This window comes from Lissotriton vulgaris, chromosome 7, assembly GCF_964263255.1.
Source record: "Lissotriton vulgaris chromosome 7, aLisVul1.2, whole genome shotgun sequence".
Taxonomy (NCBI): Eukaryota; Metazoa; Chordata; class Amphibia; order Caudata; family Salamandridae; genus Lissotriton; species Lissotriton vulgaris.
Genome location: NC_141695.1, coordinates 1,257,001,910 through 1,257,025,717, shown reverse-complemented (window position 1 = coordinate 1,257,025,717; position 23,808 = coordinate 1,257,001,910). Strand labels below are relative to the sequence as shown.

Here is a 23,808-nt window from a genome sequence, read left to right as displayed (position 1 = left end):
AAAACCCCCTTGCTGCCAAAAGTGGTAGCCCTGTCAGTGTTCTGACAGCTGTGCACTACCACATATTTTCACATATAATTACAACTGACACATCTGACTATTTGTCTGTGCTCTCTGCCAAGGTTTGGGTGAGCATGTATTCTGGACCACTTTATGACCCACTGACGGGCACTGTGTGAAATTTAACTGCATTTGGCCTGAACTGCACAACTCTCAATCGTGGCCCGCTCACATCCTGGGCACACAGTTACATAGAGGCGACTCTTTAAACACCATGCGCTATACAGGAATAATATACTGCATGAACAAACTACAGAAATAGGCCATCCTCGATAAAGCAGATACTCTTAGAGAATGCAAGAGTAAGGAGAATGTGAATTGCAAAGAGGAACAACATTATTCTTCCCAGCCTGACAGTGCAAATAGATGAGGAACCGGCCCAGTCTGTCCCATGCCTCCACGCCTAGCAACGCCACTAGGGGGCCCCGACCAGAAAGCATGAACTCTTGGATACCCAGATGTAGATGGCATTAGGACCAGGTAGGCATGACTAGTATTTTAATGTCCCACCTGGGACAAAAATTTGGAAAATCACCTAAAGCTGTAATTTTTTTCCCTTATCAGTGCATACTTTAAGCAGCAAATATAAGGAAAAAATAAATTTAAACAGTGTTCTAGAGTTGCCGTAATAATCCCTGACTAATAATTAAAGTAAAAAAAGACAGAAAGGCCATTTTAACAAGCATTGACAGAGCCAACAGGTCTCGCATTTGGGACCTATTGGCCTTGCCAATGTTTTTTAGCCATGATTGCACAGCATCCTTGATAATGTGCAGTATGGCAAAAGAAATGTAAAAACAAGCCAGGGTTTTTTTCTTCCAGTTTAGTAGTTTCTGTCTTTTCTCATTTAACATACATTTCTCTTATTAATAATACTAGGAAGCATTGCTATGTACATTGATCTGCTGGGTAAGAAAGAGGATGAGATTGCAATCTGTCAATGGCTATAACATGTTTAGAAACTGTATTATTGCAGGTGATATGCGAATAGTTCTACAAATTGGCAAGTAATAAGTTGCTCTTCATGGTTTGATAATGACGTACTGTAGCATGTATATGACAGAAGAGCAATGTAATACTGTGCAATGTTATTAATAAAGAAATGTAAAAACAGCATTTGACACGGATAAATGCACCAGTTTGTTGGATCAGTAACTAAAAAGTAAAAAAACAGGGACAGCATCTTTTTCTTAAATTTTTTTAAAGCGGATGGGAGGAAGCAACCTGGTGGGGGGACAGGAGCAAACACAGTGGAGGATGCAACACAAGGGGGCACGGTGGGCAGAGGAGGTCGAAGTAACATGGCCCCAGGTGGTGGAAAGCAACACGTAGGGTGTGGGGAAGCAACACAGAGGTGGGTGGTAGGATAGCAGACAACACAGCGAGAGCCAAGTGGAGCACAGGAGGGCAATTGGGCGATCAAGTGCTGATACAGCATAAGGGCTGGAATAACCCTGATGGTAAAAGAACCTCAGGACTAGAAGGTGCTTTGGCAAGAGAACATCGGAGGACCGCCAACGCTAAACCATTGCAAGACCCAGATGCTGAGAGCACAGGACACCAACCACATTTCTCTCAGCAGCCAGGAGAGAAATAAGTCTGGAGACAATGACAACCCATGCACCAGGGGTAGGATGAACCCCCATAGCAAAATCACCAAGGGCAGGGAAACCAAGAGCACCTAGGATGAGGGACCCCAATGCAGAGAGCATGAGTCCCCGGAGTTCCAGATGCCCGCTGGAGAAAGTAGCAAACCCTGGTATCCACCCCCATATTGACCTTTGCCCTCATTGTACCACAAGAGCAGTCACTTGCCGTCTTGAACCGCTACTCCCGCCAAGAGCAGCCCATTGCCTCACCACACCCTAAGGCCATGCCTTCTCTCCTCCACTCTGCCGTCTATCCGTGGTGACTGCCTGCTGACTCACAGCTGTACAGCCGGAATTCCTGGAACATAACGTTGTATATGAACAGAAATCCACACCGATGCTAAAAAGGGTAACGAGAAGCAGATGTTGTGCTCAGAGCACTCTGAAGGGGGATGGGGATTGGACAGAACTAGAAGAACATATCTCCTTAGTCTGAGCAGTCTCAGAGGACCCAGCGCGGAGGGCAATCGCCACAATATGGCCGCTGCGACGAGGAAGCGCGGCTCCTGAGACGGTCACCCCAGCGCCTGTCAGGGTTGTGGTCTGCTCGAGTAAATGTAGATTTCAAGTGTACCTTCTTCCCCCTTCATGGGGGGGGGGCTCTGACATTAGCAGGAGTCAGGTGTGGGGGGAGGTCCAGAGTACTTCACAGAATGGCAGCTGAGCTGCCACTGAGTGGTGATAGGACGCGTGCCATTCCCACACACCCTCAAAGTGATGAGGGGGAAGAACTGCAGATGGAGTGGTAGAGAGGTAGGGCATTAGCTCAGATATTGCTGTCACCAGCTTCCCCCACCCTCTGCAGAGCACGAGCAAGGCCTCTAGCCAGCTGCCCAAACCAAGGTCGCAGGGGGGGGCTGGGCAAAGCAGTGCACTGGGCTCTGCCTACACAACCACTGAAATGAATGAAAATGTTTAATGGAAAATTTGTGTTAAATTCTGGTCTCATGGTGCCCCTAAGCTCGTGGGGCACCTAGGCAACTGCCCAGCGGGCCTATGAATTAAGAAGGCGCTTGGGGGGAGGGGGGGAGTTGCAGTGGGCACTGGATTAGAGCTGCGTCCACCCACCTCCGCCATGAATGTATACTAATCCTTCGACCAATCACTTTCTCAAATAATGTTGCCCACCAATTGCCCGAGTGTATACCGTCCGGCAGGGCCGGTCCTAGGCATGGGCGGTATGGGCAGCTGCCCAGGGCCTCGCGCTCAGGGGGCCCCCTGCCAGCCCCGCAGAGTAGGGAAAAGCGCACTTGCGCAGGCAGTAAGGCACTTAGAGGGGCCTCACATCTTCCCTTTCGCCCGGGGCCTCAGAAGGCCTAGGACCGGCTCTGCCGTCCGGTGTCATATGTAATCAGTACCTATTGCAGGGTGTAAGAGAGATGTAGCATTGATGATACACCTTACCTCTAGCCCCTTCAGATGTCGTGAGAGATCAGTGGGGAAAAGAAATTAGGCACAGGTAAGGGAAGAGGACAGTAATGGCCACGAGGGAAGGGTTCTACCACAATACTGAAGTTGTAATATCGACCTGAACAATATCAGCTACCGATATACATGCAAAGTAAATTGGATTTTTAAAGAACCGCAAAGCTATAGTCCCCTACAGATGATTACTTTGACGATACGTTGGAAGTCAATAATAAGTGAGCGGTATATGCACAGGTAGATATTAACCTCAGGAATTTGGCATACAACCATCAGCGAGGACCCCAGAGCTGTTAATGCTGCGGTTATATTTGCTAGTAAATAGCAATTTCCATAATTGAACCAAAACACAGAAAAACATATTGACACACATAATGATACTCTAGACAGTGCATTCCGCTACATAAACATTAATTGATATAGAACACGTACACAGATCACACCATGAGGACATCGGGAGCGGGCATCGCTCACAAGCTTTCTGCATACCATGCTTCCAAACCATGCATGCCCAGTTAGTAACCGCTCTCAAAGCCTAAAGATGATTGCCATGGGGTCAGCCTAGCTCCCAGACCTACCTGCACTCAAACCTGTGGACGTGATCACTATTATGACAGAATCAGAAAAGGCAAACCGTTTATAATCAAGGCTTCCGCAAGGTCACACAAACAAAACACTCAATAGAACACCTGCAAACCTTACAAATGGTACCAAAAGCAGGCAAAGACAAAGGCCCAAAAAGCATCGCTCAAGGTACTTCATCCAACTATGGCCGCCTTGGCACTATTCATGGCGGAGTGACTGCAAATTCCAATAAAACAATGCAATACAGTGTGATGAGGAGTATAGGTTAAAATTAGGGGTTCCAGTTTTATGTTATTTTTTTGTTTGTTTTTGTACCTCAGACTGTATTTATGCTTATTTACATTTGGCTCATCTGATCACTATTTATCTTTATTTAAAATGTGTATTGTGAAAAAAAACGAGTATATTTCCACAGCTGGTTAACTGATGAGTGTGGCTGTTAGTTTTTGAATTACAGACAGCAAAGTATATAGTACAATATTCTCATATAAGGCCCCAGCTTTATAAAGTCACATACGCACAGGTACAGTTAGTTAGGGAAATCTCATTTGCTTTTTATCCGTTCCTGCTGGCAATCTGCACAGAGTAACCTGGTGGTCATAAGGTGGCAGTAAGAACAGTCACTCAAACACCACTTTTTTGTATTTCTAGTTTTTAAAAAGGAATTGGACGGTGAACACAATGTTTTTATTCTGTTTTTATTATGTGTAAAAATCAGTAAAATTAGAAAATTGGAAGCTTTTGTTATAATCTCCCCAAATTAATGTTGACTATTTGTAGTTTTGGCACCAGAATCTTGACACACTAGTGTTTTTTCAGTTAAAATTAACGTTGTCGTTTTGTTTGATGTAACTCACCCAACCACCCTAACCCCACAGCCTCACCCAATAATTTGATCCCTCGTATTTATGGCAGCTTTTTAGAAAGTACCTATATTTCATTAGAAACGGGTTTAAAACTACAAAAAAGGAAACCGAAGAGTGCATTTTCTGTATGCATTGCAATTTGGTTGCGTTTTTGAAGTTTGTACATTTTCTAATGCAATGTGTACTTCTTTTCTTTCTTATAACAAAAGGCAAGCAAATGGATAAGCAAATTGAAGGAAAACACGATATTGAACAGAGACTGAGCAGCACAGGGGAAAATCCTACATACTCATCAACTCTTTGTTAATTAAATCTGGAAAAGAAATCTGATATAAGCAAAGTGAGTGCAATCCGAAAAGTGGGTGGACATTTGATGAGATTTATTTGTGTGGAGATTTCAGTTTTTTCTTTCTAAATTATAATATTTTTGAATAACGACTAATATATGTCAAGGTAATTTTAAATATTTGAGTTTAAAAAATAACCCTTGATTGGAGCCTACAAATTAACGTGGTGTCCAGAAAATACAAACAGAAATGTATATACTCAAATTCTATGTCTAGGAAACTTTATACATTTAATTGTAATAATTTGTGAGTATTAAAGTAGATTTGGCAGATGGTAAATTCCGTTGAGCCTGAACAGTTAAAAAAAAGTATCCAGATCAAAACACTCCTAAAAATCACGCCAGATCCACAAAACCCCTCAAACTACAGACGCCTTTTGAACAATCCTCTCACCTGAAACAACAGAATCACACTGCTTTGAAAAGTCTGCTTTTTAACTATGTAATAAAGTTTCCTGGGTGTAACATAATCGGGGTATAAGAACTTTGTGTGCATTAAATTGTACGCATAGTTAAGAGAAATCTCTTTAATTCGTATGCAGTGTTATTCTCAACACTGAAGAAGTGACCCCGAATTAACCTAACAGGACTAGTCATTCAAAATGTTGCTATTGTATGCTTCAACTCAAAGTTTAACATACCTTAATCTTATCAAATTTTGGCTTTCAATGTCTGATCAAAATCACGAATGTACACAAGTGTGCTTTAGGCCAGTGAGATGCAGCCCCCATATGCATATGTTACAAGCAGATGCTCATACGTAAAGTCAATATTTGAGGATCCTTATAATACTGCCTGAGTTCGCAACTCTGCCCAGGACTCACCAGAGGCTCTCTGCGGTTAGAGGAAGAGGGTGCATGTGTTGCTCACCCAGACAGTGTGTTGCTGGACGCAGCACACAGCACGTAGCTGGATACCCTTGTAGCCTGGGGCCCATTGATTCATTCTATGTAGACAGTTACAGGGGGCGGAATCAGCAATCGGTGAAAGCTGATACAGATGGGTGGTGGAGCTGTGGAATGTAGCGAGTAGTCAAGGATCTCAAACTTGATCTTACCCTCTGCACTTTCAGCTGATACCATGATTCACAAGGAAGAGGCGTGGTCGGGCATATAAACTACCCTTAGATAGTAAAATGTTCAGAGAACACCATTGGAGGGTCCCAATATAAGATGAAGTATGTGTCTTTTCTGTGATGTCAGTTCCTGTTTAACCCATATACAAGGGAGTCAATCATGACCGAAAGATGCATCTCCACAAATTGGTTCCCTATTTTTCATCTGATCATCGGCCACTTACTTTATATTTTTGTCCCTGACTTTGTATCTGGATTCCCCTTGGAATCTTCTACTCAATCCATTGATGAGGCTCTTCTCTCTTCCAGATGTCAGGGGAAGTTTGGTTCCTGGCTTATCTACTTCAATATAATATTCTATATTGAAGCAAGCATTGTCGGATTGCTAAGGAGGTTTTTTCACCTTAATGGTTTTATCCTCCTATTTGGGACTTTCAAAAAGGAAACACCTGTCACTTTTCACATGTGTAATACCTGCACAGGGTGGCATCGTAGCTACTGGGAGAAGCTGTCCTTTCCTTCGGCAATTCATTAGAAAACAAACAAGCATTTACAATGCAATAGGTCTCCCAGCTTTAAAGTTTGAGCTATTGGCATTGTATATTACAATGTGTTACATTAATTTGTTATCAAACTCTGAATTGTTGTATAAAGATGGTAAATGCTGCAAGAAAAAGCAGCACTGAAATTGATAGCTTTCGCAATCGCTATTGTAATGAAGCTGAACAGGCAGGGACAAAAGCATAGTCATAACAATCGATTTAAAAAATAAATGAAAAAAAACACTCACTGAAAGTCTGCTTTCGATTCTGTGACTGTCCGCAAACCCAAAACAACGGCCTCCTCCTCCCCCGAGGGCACCTCACCACGCACGAGTACAAAAACAAGCATTTGCAGTGCAATAGATCTCGGAGCATTAAAGTTTGAGTTATTGACATTGTGTATGACAATGCCAATATTTTTTAACTTTTGAAAATGTGACACCTATAGCATTTCTATTGTAATTTGTGTTGTATTTACGGGACTTAGATGTATTGATACATCCTGTTGGTCATGTAGAAATATATCTTCAAAGGCACTGGCAGTAACCTCTCTAAAACTAGAATAATGAAGAGTCAACTATGAGCCAGGTTACCCAGCCAATAAGGTAAATAAATGATATCCAGTTGTATTTGTATTTCTGACATTTTTGTAAAGTGGCAAGGGACGAATGCCCTGCTTGAGGTCAGAGGGCGGTACGGGGCAAGAGTTGATGACCAAGGGGTAAGAGCCGCTATGTCGGACCCAGGCACCGGTCAGAGCTGAGGGCACAAGAGGGGGTGGAGCAGATGGACGCGGGGCTCAGAATAGAGCTCTTTTGGCAAACGCGCAGGTTAAACTTGGGAAACAGCAATTGGAAATGCGTGGGTGCTGGGGTGAGAGCAGTGGTGCTGAGGGTGGGCGTCACTGTGGTTTCTTCTTGCTCCAAGTTCTTGCCCCGTGGTTGGTGTGTGCTCTCCAGACCATAGCTTCTCTCCCGCAGTGCTTCTACCGCACCCTCACACACACCTGCCCACCAGCGGACTCCTCCCACCACCCTCCCCCTAGCCCCACCTAACACAGCAACCGGGTCACAAGCAGGGACTAGCAGGCACAACGAGGGAAGGGGGGCAGAAAAGCATGCACGTTCTGTGTAACCTAAGCATGACAATGTATTTGACGATGTGTACGGAATTAACATACGTGAGAAAGCAATTTTTACAGTCCAGCTTTCCCGTATTTGTAAATAGCTTTCTTATTTAATGGCCCACCCTCTACACGCACACCCTCTGGTGTAGGCAAGATACACATACAATACGCCTGGAATTCGCCGTAATATGTTAGTGACTACCTACGGACTTACGACTCTACTCCTGCGCATAGAATTTCCGTGACCACTACCCTGAAGCTCTCTATTGTCTCAATTTACTGCACTGGGAGTGCTGCAGGCATACTGTGTCGTACGTTTGCCTTGGGGAAAACATTTGCCGTAATTTGTGTTTTTTTCAACTGGGACAATTACCCCAAGATTGAGAACGTGTGTACTCACTTTTACAACAACGTTACATTAAGTGCGCTATTGGCAAATGTCACATGGTGCTGCGGTAACCTGCTGCCGTTGATCGATCCGTTCAACCAGCATTCAGAACCAGCCACCCTAGCCGCTGCGCCACACCCTTTTCACATTAAACTGTTTCCCCCCAGCAAATTCCTGCAGCTTATAACTAAGAACCAACTTTTAGTAGCAAAACCAGGGGTCGGCTTGCGCAGGGGAGATAATAAGCCATGGCACGTATTTGTGCACGTATTTCCTTTCTTCGTTTACACACAGGGTAACCGGAAACCATTTAACCCCCGTTCCACTAATTTATCTCCTGCGCGCGTATGCCAGCCCAAAGTAACCCCCACGGAAACACAGGGTGTTTGAGCCGTTGCCAGGACTCGAACCCCGTAGCCCGGCTTCATAACCATCTGCTTCAACCTTGAAGGTAGTTATTACAGAACCTAGAGCCTTTACGTCAAAGTGTTTTTTGCATGCTTGTAAAATGGCCTGCCCATCCCCACTTCGCACTTATTTACACACACGCGCGTGCACTGAAACCTACGCACTGCTCCAGTCTGTACAAATTTCGGTGGAAACGTTTGGTTTGTTTCCTGTCTCAGTATCTCCATATCTCGGTGCAGGTTCGCGCGGCGTCCTCGCGCCGCCTTTAAAATGCTGTAGGGAGCCGTAGCACAGGCACCTGGGGGTCCTGTCGGCAGTGGGCCCCCTCTCGTTGCTGTACGTGGCTGCCTTGGGGTCACATGGTATTACTGACGCATGCAACCGTCAGGGAGGACACCCACGTGTGAGGAGGAGCGGCCGGGGATCGAACCGCCCACGGAGAGAAGCCGCGCCCACGGAGAGAAGCCCATGCCCTAGAGAGAGCCCCGCGGTGGCAGCTGAAGACCGGAGTAGCGGTAAGTGGCGGCGGCGGGGGGGCGGCGCGGGGGGCGGGGGCGCTTGGTGCACGTGTGTGTGTATGCGACAGCAGGGGTGAGTTCTCTTTATGTGGGGGTGCATGCGTGCATGGGCGCTCGTGTGTGTGTGTGTGTCTCTGCGTATGCGCATGCATGTAGGGTGTTGGAGCTTCCCAGGAGACGGCAGCTGAGCGTGTTCGCGCGCGCGTGGCCTACGCCGATCGCCTTTGCGCGCGGCCGGTGCTGTCTCCTGGGAAGCATAGTCAGCAACAAAAGATCTCCTGGCGGACACAGCGCTGACGCACTGTTAAACGCCAGGAGACCTAAAAAGGCCTCACTGTATACCCCCCATGACGCTTCTGCTTTTGACACTGTAAACCAATGCACTCTGCTTACCTTTTTGATTGCCATGTTTCTCTGGCGCTTAGCTTTCAACTTTCCCCCCCCAAAAACAAACATGTACTTCTAGCACCTTCTTCTCAGAAGCTTTTCAGGTAACCGTTGGGGTCCCCAAACTCAATCCCATGCCAACTCATTTCAGCACCTACGATTTCATGCTAATCTCATTAATTACCTAATTTGGCCTAACAAACTAAAACTACATCCACTTGGAAATAATTTTCAAAACAGTATGCTTTTCCCTATTAGTTATCCTAACCTACATGAATGCTGCCAGAAGAACAAACCGTGGAAGACTAAGAATCAACCGTAAACTAAACAAGTTTGTGTGGCACTCTAGATGGGGCCCCAAACTCATTGAAATGGGCATTCAACAGTGGGCAAGTAAAAAGTTATGCGATAATGTTTTAATGATATCAAAACCACAAAGGTTAGAGGACCATTACTTAACAAACAACATATACAGTTACGCAAAAGAAAAGATGGTACCCACAAAAGAAATGTCTTCAAAGCAAAAAGGTTTTGTTGTTTCAAACAATTTTCACATAAATAACAGTACAATAGAACAATCAGTACATTAACGAACTATTCGTGCCCACAATGGTACACTAAAAAAACATATACCAAAAAATGTATATACAATGTGACAAAAAACGATGGCTCCGATATAACAATACAATAAGATTTGTCGGTATTTTGTGGGGACCTTTTCTTTTGCTTAATTGTGTGTGTTGGTTGTTAAATAAGTGGTCCAAGAACCATTGTGGTTTTGCTATTGTTTAATGCCCCATGTTCTGGGTAATAGAGCTGTCCCTATTGGGTGTAACCTTAATGCTTTACTGAGGCATGACTTTAAAGCCTGAAGTCAAAAGCATATTACAGACTTAGTTTTTAACTTTCACACACTACAACACATCCTCAGAATTCCTTTATGTCAAAATATCCAAACAGGGATCCGTTAGCTTAGCCTTCGCACTCACAAGACTATCCTTGAGACAAAAAGGAACAGACTTAAAATTAAAACAGTAGGTGAAAAACGATGGACTGGGATGTGACGCTGAGCGATTGCATGTGGCTGTGATTAATTCAGGCATTTAACTTCATCGATTGCTGCTTTGATAAGGACAATTACACAGACTATTCTCACCATATTTTAAGAAATTGTTTTAAATGCAACGATTGTATTGGTTTTAATTAACTATACAAAATAAAATGTATCTATCATCGATTGCTGCAGATATTTGTGCCTTCTGCACCAAAGTCTGCATGTAAAAGCAATTAGAGGGCATTTCTCCTCTGTAAATTTTGGAATGTTTGACCTGCCGCAATTGAGCTGATGATAATTAAAGGAGTGTGATTTTAAAGCGACAAATCACCATGCACCATGTCTGAGATTACAGGAATTGCCACACATAGCTGAGAATTCACAGCAAAAAGCGTCTGAATGTGCCCGTGCCCAGGAAGCTGCCTGGCTGTGGTAGTACGATCTAGCGAATTAGCATCCATCTCTTCTGTGTACCCCAACTGTGATTCCCATCCCCCTAAAGAAAGAGTGAAGATCACATCTGGGACTCTTTGGGAATCCGGCACAGGCATCCACTGGAAGGAAGGAGGGAACCTTAAAATATATTATAATATAAATTTAAAATATAATAAAGAAACACTTGCCTGACAACAGGACCTCCTGCTCAGGACCTCGGCACACTGCAGTCGGCCACCAGGAAACTCCCTTGACCAATCAGGACCCTGCTCTCAACAGCATGAGAGCAGTGCCTCACTGATGGGAGCAGCCTGTCTCGGCGCTCCATAGCGCTATCAAGGTCAGCAGTAAGGGTCCGATTGGCAAGGCGGGCACCCTGTCAATGGCCGAAGGGCCGGTTTCCGAGTTCCAGCTGTGGGCTACTTTTTTGGGCAGCCTGGGGAGGGGGGGCTATTTGGTTGATGTCTGTGTTCGGATGCCGCCAGCGGATCAGTGGGTGCCTGAGTGGCAGGTCTTGAGGCAGATGGGTATTTCTAAGATTATTCTTAGCATAAAGGAAACCTTGTTTCATTTGGTTTGAGGCTGTACCCGTTATACAAAATTGTGTCGCATTGTGTTACTCATACTAGTCTACCCACCTCCTGAAAACATCAGCTTTCAAAGGACAGTCAAGGAGCTTCATATTTTTAGGTCTGGCCTCAGCCAAGGCCTTTCGATTTGTTTTTTTTTGTGGAATTTTTTGTCTTTCTAAAATTATATGTACAATATACTTAGTTATAGGGGTTTCTAGCCAGCTCTCTTCATCCATTGGTCTGTTATTGTCTCATTCACATTTTCCTGCTTCGGCCCATTCCAGCATGGGGAAATGGTTCAACCCACTTCAGCCATTGGCTAACTTCACTGTGAGTGACGGCATTTTGCCCTTTCACAAGGAGCACATCCACATACAAAGTGCCAGGGGCTACTAGGTCAATTTGTTCTTTTGAGATTTAGGTACTTTTGCTTTTAGACAACGTTTTTTTTTATTGTAGATTCATGAAGGCCCAGCAACTTCTCCAACAATAACGTTTTGCAAAAATCATGAGAAAACAAGCATTTGAAAAGCCAAAATTCCAACAGCCAGTGCCAGACTTATTGTCTTTGTGAATGCTTGTTTTCTCTGGCAGTGATCAGACCTGAATTGCTCGCAGCAAGGAAGCTAAGATAATGTAGATATGTGTTTCCAGAAATTCATGGCAGTGAGACAATGATTGGGTTTTTGGAACATTTGTGCTGCTTTGGAAATACAGTAGTTACAATTGAGCTGCAATGGTAGTCATGAAGCATTGAAAATCTTGACTGACTATAGTCTTCCCTGTCAATCATGTCACAGAGGCAAAGCTGGCAGTGACAGTTGTACTGCATTGACAATGCTGCAATCACAGTGGCGCTGCGTTGGCAGTTATGCCATATTGGCAATGCTGCAGTGACTGTCGAGCTCTATTGGCAGGGCTCGAGTCGGGGTACCACGCGGGTGGACGGCGGCCCCCCACTTATTTTACAGGGTGGACGCCGTCCCCCCTGCCAAAAGCTGGACTTCACCTTTTTGGCCTCTCTGGGACGAGATCGGAGCCAACTTTTGTGACGTCATCTCCTGTTGTGATGTCACTTCTGATGACAGCGTCCCGCCACTTCTTTTTTTAGGACTTCTGCCCGGTCTATTGGCGATACTGCAGTGACAGTTGTGCTGCATTGGTGACAGTCAAGCTGCCCTTATGATGCTGTGTTCAGCAGTGGTTTCTTCGTGAGGGCGAGGGGGCATCGCCACTCGCTGCAACAGCACTAAGGGCCAGATGTAGGAAGCCCTTTACCGATCGGAATCGGCCGAAAATACCGATTTTCTGCCATTTCCGATCGGTAAAGGGCTATGGAGATGTAGGTGCACATATTCGGTAATTTTACCGAATCGGTATTATTACCGAATCGGTAATTTTACCGAATCGGTAATATTTACCGAATCGGTAAAATTACCGAAAATGCTAGATTGATATGTGGGTAGCCAATTTTCCATTGGCACATGGCTTTCAGAATCGGTATTTTACCATGGAATACAAATCCATGGTAAAATACCGATTCCTGTGTACATGCACATCTGTGCATGTACACATGTGCCATGTGACAGACAGACGTGCCCTTAGGGCATGTCTGTGTGCCACATTGCACACATGCCCGTTTTGGGGGTGCTAGAGGGTGTCAAAGTAACACCCCCTGCACCCTTGACAAATTCGGTATTTACCGATTCGGTAAATACCGAATCGGTATTTGAATTGAATCCTATGGGCTTCAAGGCCCATAGGATTCAATAGCAAATACCGATTCGGTATTTACCGAATCGGTAAATACCGAATTTTTAAGGAATCGGTAACAAATCCAGATGTTGGTACCTACATCCCATTTACCGATTTTGAAATACCGAATCGGTAAAATTCGGTATTTCAAAATCGGTAAATGTGATTTACCTACATCTGGGCCCATATGTAAAAAATAAAATGGCAATGAAATTATTTCATTGCCATTTTATTTGTCATGTTTAGGGTGCAGCAGCCTCCAGCCGGCATAAATGGGAGTGTGTCCTTCTCTGGTGCCGATTGGCAGCATAGAGGACTGGAGAAGCAAGATGGACCCTCCAAAGTACGCATGTCAGTTTGGCAGTCTCTTTTGATCTGGAAAAGTGACAGTGACCTGCCCACTTTGCAGCTCTCCACTCAGCTGTCTTAGACGGCCTAAACAGGCCTGAAGGAGCATCCAGCCAGGACGCTCCATTCAATCCTGGCGCTGCTCTCATGCTGGGCATGAGAGTAGCACCAGGATTGGATAGTGGAATTTCCTGAAAGCTGGAGCCCGCAGAGCCGACAGAGGAGGGACCAAGGAAGACGGTGAATGTGCAACAGGCAATGCAAGTGATTTAAAAAAATATATTTGTCACTCCCCTTGCCTGCATGAACACACCCATCCACCCACCACTCAGTTGCCCGCCCGCCCGTCCCACTGGTGCATATACGTGCTAGCCGCCCCTGGCTGTGTTTATAGTTGTGTGGCATTGGCAATGCTGATATGACAGTTGTGCGTCACCTACAATTCTGCGTTGACAGTCTTGCTGCTTTGGCGATGCTGCAGTGACTGTCATGCGGCAATGACAAGGCTGAAAATGGCAGTAATGCTGCACTTCTAAAGCTGAATTGACAATTGGGCTGCATTGGTGATTCCTGAAGATCAGTGACAGTTGTGCTGAAGCGGTGATGATGGAAGTGAAATCCTTGTTGTATTGATAATGCTGAAAGGCAGTCATTCTGCACTGGCGAGGCTAAAGCGACATTCGTACTGCATAGGGGATACTTAACTGATTGTGCTCCTGCATTGGCAATGCTGCAATGCAATTTGTGCTACGCTAGCAATGCTGAAGCGATACTTATGCGGCACTGCCATTGCTGGAGGGACAGTCATGCTGCATTTGTAGCTGTCCTATAATCCTAATGCAGTATAGACAGTGGTGCTGCACTGACAACTATGCTACATTGTCAGTGCTGAAATTAGAGCCATGCATATTGGCGATGCTGCAGAACAGTGACATCTGTGCTGCATAGACAATGCTGAAATGAGTCATGCTGCGTTGGTAAAGGTGAAGGTGCTGTTGCAGTCGTGCTGTGCAGGCTACGCTGATATGACCATAGTGGCAGTATATGTTCAAGCCTTCAATGGGCCTAATGGTGGTATTGTCGGCGAAAGGCTGTTGGCGAGCGGCTGTTGTTAATGGGAAACATCTTGCTATAATGTGCAGTATTTTAGGTTAAAAAAATGCCAACGCCTAGTCAGGGTTTGTAAGTGCTATATAAATAGAATGACACATACAAATACTGCTAACATTTTGTCAGTAAATAAGATAAAAGTAAGAAATGGCAAATGCAGTTGGTGATGATAGTGACTTGGATTAATTGGTGAGGAATTGCCGGAAGCGGTGGTGTTAGCGATCCCTGGTGGTAGTTGGTGGTGGAGCAGTGGTTAGCAGTATTTTGCGTTGCTGGTGGGTTGTGGGGATGGTGTTTTGTGGGGAGGCGCAATGGCGGCGGCTGGTTTGTGGCGAGTGGCAGTGAGGCTGAATGGTGCAGATGGTAGTCAGTGGTGGGCAGCAGCGGTGGTTACGACTGTGGATAGTAGAGAGCAGCAGTGAGCAGAGGGGGTATGCAAAGCCTCCCACCAGGTGGAGGGCAGTGGGTGCTATGTTTAGGCCCCATTCACCTGAGCTCAGCGATTCTGCAGCAGCAGCAGCACTGAAGACGAACAGCTGCAGCAGCCAAAGATATTCCCTCACCTGCTGCCTTCCCTCACTCAGAGGCGGGGGTGGGCACTACGTGCTCATCTCGAGATCCAGACCCTAGTGAGAGGGTGTGGGGGACACGGAGGGTCAGGGTGTACTCATCTCGGTGCATCAGGTCACCAGGGATGTAACGTAAGGTGTGCCTATCATGATGCACTAAAAAGCTCCCTCTGGCTCTCCGGATAAGAAGGGGTGGGGGGAGTGGAACTGGGTGTACTCATACAAGAACACCCTCAGAGCTTGCGCTGCCACATACCTGGCAGCAGTTACCAGCCCAGGGCTTTAACCGTTGCAACCTGGCACCGAATCAATTTTGTACAGTAGCGAAGCACGACAACTCCCAGAATGCACTGTTTTGCTAAATGAAAGGCACAGGATTTCCGTGACTGTGAGTCATTTCTTATCAGACGTGCAGAGCCAGGTCGCTAAGTTGCGGGAAGAGAAATCACAACGCACTTTACTGAGATAAAGTAGGTAAATAAATAAATAAGTTTGATTGGGTAGCTGTTTCAGCACCTATGGCCGCTATGCTGCCAGAAGAGCCCCTCTTCTTGCCAATAGGGGAGAGACAAACTCCTTTGGCACCCAGGCTATCCGGGAGCCTCTTCCGTGTAATAGAGATAGGTAAACCCTTACTAGCCCAGCTCCCAGTCCCTTTGAGTAGTTTGAGGTTCTGTCTCCCCTTAACGGCAGCAGAATAGCCCTCAGTTGCTCTCAGGGCCTAGCCCACGCCACCATATCCTTTTACCTACACAGTGCACACAGACGCCAAGGTATGGGCCTTGCCTACGTCGCGTGTCCTTCTGTGGTTTGTGGGAGCTGAAGAAACATGGTAGGCTGTGACAAGCGGGGGCTTTACGCTTGATCAACAAAACACACTGGAAGTGTGAATAATAGTGAAGTGACTGGAACTAATTTTGGCTGTGATGGCGGCCGCTCTGCAGCCAGGTGCAGAGCGAGGAGAGGGCTGTCATGGAGTCCTGGAATTTGAGGTTTTGTCAAACTGTTTTTGACGGCGACCATATCCACCAGAAGAAGTGCTGGGGTCTCACTTGGAAGGAGGGATTCCATCAAAGAGAAGGCTCTCCTGCACCAAGAATGACTCTGGAGGGGTGCAGGCCGTGGAAGAGCCAGTCCCAGCATGCTGCACCGAAACCATTGTCCTGAGGAGGGGTCCCTTCGAGAAAACTGAGACCCACACCTCTACGGCATAGAGAGCAGGGCTCGAGTCAGGGTACGAGGCGGGTGGACGGCGTCCCCCCACTTATTTTACTGGGTGGACGCCATCCCCCCTGCCAAACAGCTGGACTTCACTCTTCGGCCTGTCTGAGACGAGATCGGAGCTCACAGGATGCTGCTCACGCGCCGACTTCTCAGATGCAATCACATCTAAGGGGTGAGCGAGGGGAGGCAATGAGCCGATGGGGCAAGCCACCTTTTCGTGACGTCACTTCCTGTTGTGACGTCACTTCCGGTGACAGCCCCCCACTTCTTTTTTTAGGACTTGCGCCCTGATAGAGAGTCTGGAGATGTAGCAGAGGGAAGGCGAGGACTGCCACGTGCTGGTACTTCCTTCACATGGCCCTCAGATGATTGCCTTGGACTCCTGGAAGAGGCAGAGGGGTTCAGAAGATGCCCGGTACGCCCGACCCCTGAAATCTTGAAGCCAGAGAGTGAGGGTCACCAGGATCCCTCAAGCACAGTACCATGGCTGAACGACTGCAGGCCTACAGGCTCAAGTCCAGTCGAAGGGACAAGGGCCTTCCAACCCATCAGTGAGCAAAACAGTGAAGACGAGACAGCAATACCCTTGAATTGGACAAAGTTCTGTGTGGAAAGCAATGGCTCGAGGAACAGAAGGAGACCAGAGCCTATAGACAGTGGCACACAGAGTCCCCAACTGCAGGAACAATGAACCTGTGACTACTGTAACAATGATCTATGGGGAAATCTTAGGTCCCATGCATGGAGCGGAACCCTGCCATTTCAAGGTTTGATCTTTTAGAAATGTGTTCTTCTTCACCTGCAAAAGTAGGTATAATGCCCCCAAAAACTAAAAAACGCATTGTAGTCCTTAAACATGGGCGTGTAACTCCTTAGACCTACAGTCAGAAATCCCTGAAAAAACAGACTGGGGAAGGCCTATGACTACATTAAAAAAAAAAAAGGTTTTGCTTGATTAGATGATAGTTTTGTTTTATGGAAGTTTGGGCCTGCTACTAGACAAACAGTTTCAGCGCTATGTCCAGTCGACATTCAAGTCAGACTACCAGACATGTCGATCAACACAATGGAATAATCCGCTATTGCTAAGGCCAAGTTGGGGATGTTTCACTGCACAAAAGATGGGAGGGCCTGACAAAAACGGGTGGACAATCCTCGACTCTGGTTAAAGATATTTCTGATTTCAATCGATAATCAAGAGAACATCTATGAAGTTGGAGAAGTAAGAGGAACCTTACAGGTTGAAGAGAGACAAAACTCAAAATGAAGGCCACATGGTTGAAGACATTTTCAATATTCTCAAATTGGACAACAGTCACTCGGGGGACACTTTGTCAAGACAGGTATAGGATGTGAACTCCTCATCCACCACTCAATATGTAAGCATGTGATTATATCGTCATAGAAGATTAAGCGAGACATATTCATGTTTGGGTGAGGGGCACCAAAACCTGCCACTAGTGCAGCGTACATTGAAGTTTTGTCCTCATCAAAGATAATGCTTGCAAGTGTGGCTTTTTGTGGTTTTACACTCCATGCATCTTCAGAGTAATGAATTGTGCCCCACCTCCAGCATGCTGGGGAGACGGTAATCAGTAGCATGCTGTGCACCTGTTCTTCTCTGTCAAAGTCCATTTTTGGGAAGGAGATAATGGCCCGGATTAAACAGATTACAGGGGCACAGCTGGCAAACGATCATCTTGTGATACTCCTGATCCACCTTTTTCTCCAGGGAGTGACACAAGTCATCAAACACATATGCTGGTGGCATCCATGTTGGCAACTGGGAGACTGGGGAAGCCAGTGATAAACTGCGGACCTTTTTCACTACGACAAAAGAAACTGCTCTAATTCAAAATGAGATTCATAAATGTTGAGTACAAACTCAGTGCCAGGTTACATGCATCAAGTACAGCGCCTGATGGATGCGGAGAAAAATGGTCGCCATCATCAGTGCGAGGTGTGTGTGTGTGTGTGTGAGTAGGGCATGTGCCCCCCATGCAGAATCTAAGAAGGGGCCTCTGAGTCTCCCATATATTCATTGACCTTGGCCTCAATGGGGGTCCCTGAAGGGGTGGAGTTCTCAAGGCGGCAGGGGCTTGTGTTATGCCCCTGAATTTAAGCACTATCAACACACATGATAGGTACAGCGAATATTTTAAGACCATGTCCTGAATTTCTAAAACCTTCATGCTGTCTGAGAGGAGGCAGTGAGAAATTTTCTCCCTCTCTCCCATTAACTATTCTACAGGAGTCACCCCAAAATAGCAGTGGGTTCTCTGCAAATTAGTTTTTTTTCCACAGAGACTGTTCTGGGAGACCCTCAACTTGATCAAGACCAGCTGGTGAGGCTATGATGTGGTTCAAAGATTACCAATTGTTCTCCATGACCTAGTAACACTACGACAAGACAAAAACGTGCAGTTCTGATGCAAGGGGCAATCTGGAAGGTGCAAAACTAGATATAAGCATTGGTACAACCAAAATAATTGTGAAGGACCGGTAGAGTTCGACAAAGAGTTCTGATACTAGTCACAGGCACGCTGGGCTGGAGTAATCGTAAATAAACATTCCAGCTAATCCTATCTACAAGAATGAATCTAACAAAATCACTCACCCAAAATCATCTTTCAAACATTTATTTATTCTTCTTAAATTACTTTTTATCATATACATTTCATACTTTTGTACACAAATTACAACACATATTTACTAATTTTTAAATGAAAACCATCTACATTACACAAAATTACATAAAATGGCATTTAAATAGCACAGAAATTACATCAAAACGCAACAAGAAATATATTAAATCACAAAATACCACTCAATACCCCACTCGTTATCTGTCTCTTACTCATACCCAAACAACACACTAACACACCCACGACATACATTTCTCAATACCCCTAAGTGACTCAACTTGGAGACCACTTCTTCTAGTCATGTAGAGTGTGTGGTTGGCAAGGGTGTTTTCTTTGCTTTTGTGGTCTTATGTGTGAAATGTTTTCATGTCATGCGTAAGCACCACTGAGGTGTGGCTATCGGGTTATGGACCTCAGTGAGTAGCAGTGTGGTGGATGATGAGGTTGGAGAGACATACAGGCAGTTTTCTGGTTTTCAGTGTGCTGGCAACTTTCAAAAACTCTGCAAGTCCCTTAATCGTGTTTGTTATGATTGTAGTCTGCTTAGCTGGTTATTGCACTGTATGGTATGATTTGGCATGGTATGGCCTGTCACTGTATGGCATTGTATGGGACCCTGTGCTTACCGTGGTGCCAGTTATAGCACGCAACTGCTATAATAAAAAAATTTAATTGCATATTGTAAAGGGAAAAAATCCTTTTAAACATTAAAAAAATCAATGAATACAGTGCCACCCTGGAGGATATAAAAGCAACGTTGCATTAAAGATTGTATTTGGATAATGAACAAAGTGTATTTGCACACTGGAAAAAAAGGAAATTCTTTTAAATATTGAATTAGTCTGTGAGCAAATTGTCACTTTTAAAGTTCTAAAAGCAACGTTGTAGTAAAGATTGCATTTGGAAAACGTACAAAGTGTATTTAAATATTGAATAAGTCAGTAGTTGCAGTATCGCCCTGGAGCTTTTAAACATTAAATAAGTCCATGACTACAGTGTTAGCACAGAAAAGAGGCACATCAAATAAAAACAAGCAGTGGCACGGACTGTTTTTCGTGGCTACAGTGTTAGCGCACAGAAGAGTCACATCAGAGAAAGACATGCAGTTGCATGAATTGCTTTATTAAAAAGGTAAAATTGCAAGTTGAAAAGAAAGAAAATGCTTTTAAACATTAAATATGCCTGTGGCTACAGTGTCGCCCCGGAGTATATAAAAGCAACATTGTAGTGAAGGTTCCACTTGGAAAACGAAGAAAGTGCTTTTAAACATTAAATAAATCAGTCACTGCAGTAGCGCCCTGGAGCATTTAAACATTAAATAAGTCCTTGGCTACAGACTCAAAGTCCCTCAATCTGAATTTGAGCAGCGGAAGGACACTAATAAAGACATTATTAATCAGTACTTGACCCATGCTCCGTCAAAGAGACAAACACAAAAAGAGAGAAACTGAATGGAATGAGAGCGCAAACTGATTGTCCTGGGTGACCTGTGCATACAGGTATAAAGTTCTCCCCAGATCTGTGCACTGCCCTTTTTTAGGTCGAGCCTGTCAATGCGTTTGCGCATTGAGCTTGCGAGAGATATTGGGGCCTAACCAGAGCTTAACTATCGGGGATTTGATGCTGTGCCCGTGAAAAGCAAGCTCAATGTGCAAGCGCATTGACCTAAAAAGCGCGTGCACATCAAAGCCACCAGCCTCCCTCCCACATGCATCCCCCAGCGTGCGCTGTGCCTCAGGCATTTCTCCTCCCCTAATTTATTCACTGCCCACGGCTTTCACTTTGACGGCCGCCAGGCCGTCTCGCCTCACGCTTATCACCCCCCGCCCCCTTCTCTCTAGTTTTTCTTCCCTGCCGGCGCGAGTTTCACAGGCTAATGGACCTCCCCCTCCCCCAGCACAGAGCACGCATCGCATGTTTACTCTCTCAATTTGTCTTACTGGCTTGCGTTCTTTCTCCCTTTCGCTCTCTTCGTCTCTGCCTCCTATTTCTCCTTTTTTTTTCATCGTCGTCGTTATTTCCGCCTCAATATTCCCCTTTCCTTTATTCCCGTTCTACATCACTCACTTTCTCTCTCCATCACATTTCTTTGTCTCTACCGCTGTCTTAACTCTTGTTTACTAAACTGGCCTGTGCGTTTCCAAACACACAGGTCCTGTAGTCCACATATACACGTGCATTCGCAGCATCGTCTTTTCCTCCGTGTCTTGGTCTTGCATATGCGCGATATGATCCTCCTTTCAGTTACTAGGCTCACGTAAGAGGTCAGCTTTGTAGTTTTTTGCCATATTATCCTGAGCTGAGGTCACATGGTTGCTCCCACTTTCGCACTTCCTTTTGGCCATTTATGTCAGGCTGGCATGGAAGCAGCACTTCCTACATTTACTCTGAGTCCAGACGCGGACGAGACACACTGTGGCCACAGAGGAGGTAAGGGGACCCTGTATTAGCAGCAAGTATGGTTATCTCTGGAGTCCCCGTTTCCAGATATGACTCTTCGAAGCCAACTCTTCATACAATTGGACATGCAATACGACTACTCCTATGATGTGGTATTGCCATTCCTACCTGGTTAGACTTTCAGACCTGCCTGCCTGCTACATTATTATTAAGTGCTAACAAGTTTGGCTCTAAATATCATTATTGATTAATAACATACATATGAAATAGCATATTAGCATTACTCTTGTAGCTTTGGTTATGCTGCTAGTTTCAATTATAATCCTATTTCAGATTTGGAATCAGCAGCAAGAACTGCTTCAAGAAGTCAAGCTCAATGACAAACAATCTTTGCTGATTTCCCTCTAACATTTAGCGATGGAACCATGAGTTTCCAAGAAAAAGGAATGCATGCCAAAGCATGACAGAAACTTGGCACCTCGAAATGTGCACACATATAAAAAACATCGCCTTCAAAACATCTGAACAGACAATGTCCGTCATTCATCTTAGTTTGTAACGACATCAACATTTGTTAAACATGTCTATCTGCGTACGATTTTGAGACAACACGGACGCCGTGTCTATGATTCTGTGCACCTACTGCTTTCAGGCGCTGTATACTGAATTCTTTTATCAGAGTATTATGGAGTTATTGTGTTTATTTTTTACTCTTGAATAATGTGAATTAGGCATAGAGGTTTTAAGCTGTGGTGCAGACTGCAGCAGTAGTAAAGAAAGTGGCTTCGGGAAGTGCTTCCTGGACATTGGCTAATAATTGGTGATTGGCACATGCTTTTCGCTTCCACATTTCATGTGCAGGGCCACAGAACAAGGATGGCTGAAAGCCGTTTAAATGCTTTAACAATACGAGTGGCTGACCTTTTATTATCGGCACAATTATCAGAGGCTTTTCAAAACTGCTCCTAATTGCAGTTTGCAAGCCTGGTAATGGCATGGGTTGGCCACTCTAGTGGAATAGATCTATTAACATCCTTATGGTCAAATGGGCTCAGGCCAACTTTATAACAAGCTTTCACGTAGGCTTCAGATTGTATGAGGAATGCATCTGACGTCACACAAGCCTTCCCAGTTTATTATAAATGCAGCCCGGGAAGATGAAGGGCGCAGCAGAGGCGAAGTCGCTGATTAGCGCATGCCCGGGGCAAAGGGCAAGCGTGACTCCCAAATTCACTAATTCAGTATCTCGCTTCCTATATCTCTCTGTACAACACACAAATCCATGCCGCATACATCCACTACATTTTCACATCTCATAATGACATGCCACACAATTCAACTACACACACTTCCGCTCAACATCGTTCCACTACATGCCACATAATTACAAACCAGTAAAATAAAATCCACATAATTCATCTCCCCTCCAACCCACACAATTCCACTTCGTATAATACTCTGCTACCTAATTCCACTCTATCCCAAACTGTTACACAATTCAACTCCAGATAATTCCACTACACATAATTATACTCCAAGCTACATATCACACCACATATTTACATCTCACATAGATCCACTCAATTCCGAAACACATAATTACACTCCACAAAATAAATTCAACTTTGCAAAATGACACGCAATTACCCAACTCAACACCATTACCTATAATACCCACTCCAAACCATGCCACATAACTCCAAAAAATTCGAACACAATTCTGCATCACACAACATAAATACACTCCATATACCACTCAGCGCCACATAATTACACAGAACATAATTACACACTACTCAAAACAAAATAAATACATCCACATAATAGCACTATATGCCACATAGCAGCAATCCGCAAATACAGTCCACACTATAACACATTTTCAATAAGCATAATTTCATGCATGCCACACAGTTTCACGCCACTCAATTCAGCTCCACACACTTCCAATACACACCACATAATTCCAAACCACATACAACTACAGAACACAATTCCACAAAACACAGCATATCTGTAATCCACAACACAATTTTCCACACCATGCCACAAAAGGTTAACAGCACACAACATAATCCAACTCCACAACATGCCAATACACAACAAACAATACCGTTTCACATAATTAACTGCATAACTCACAACCTAACTCTACATAATTCCATTACACTTAACACCATTTAATTACTATCCACATAATTCTGCAGCACCCCATGCCACATATTTCCACTATGCAACTCCACACCACACAATTCCGCAAACAATTCTAATGCAACCCATCTCTCCCTCACATTTCCACCAACCCTGTCTTCTTGCCACAA

The 23,808-nt window shown here is 44.9% G+C and overlaps 1 protein-coding gene and 1 pseudogene across 1 annotated transcript in view; both read right to left on the bottom strand.

Moving 5' to 3' along the window:
• LOC147703347 (PDZ and LIM domain protein 7-like) overlaps nt 1-23,808 on the bottom strand; it is a 163,605-nt gene that overhangs the window by 94,088 nt on the left and 45,709 nt on the right. The window lies entirely within an intron of this gene.
• On the bottom strand, nt 8,743-8,871 carry LOC147703348 (small Cajal body-specific RNA 14; annotated as a pseudogene).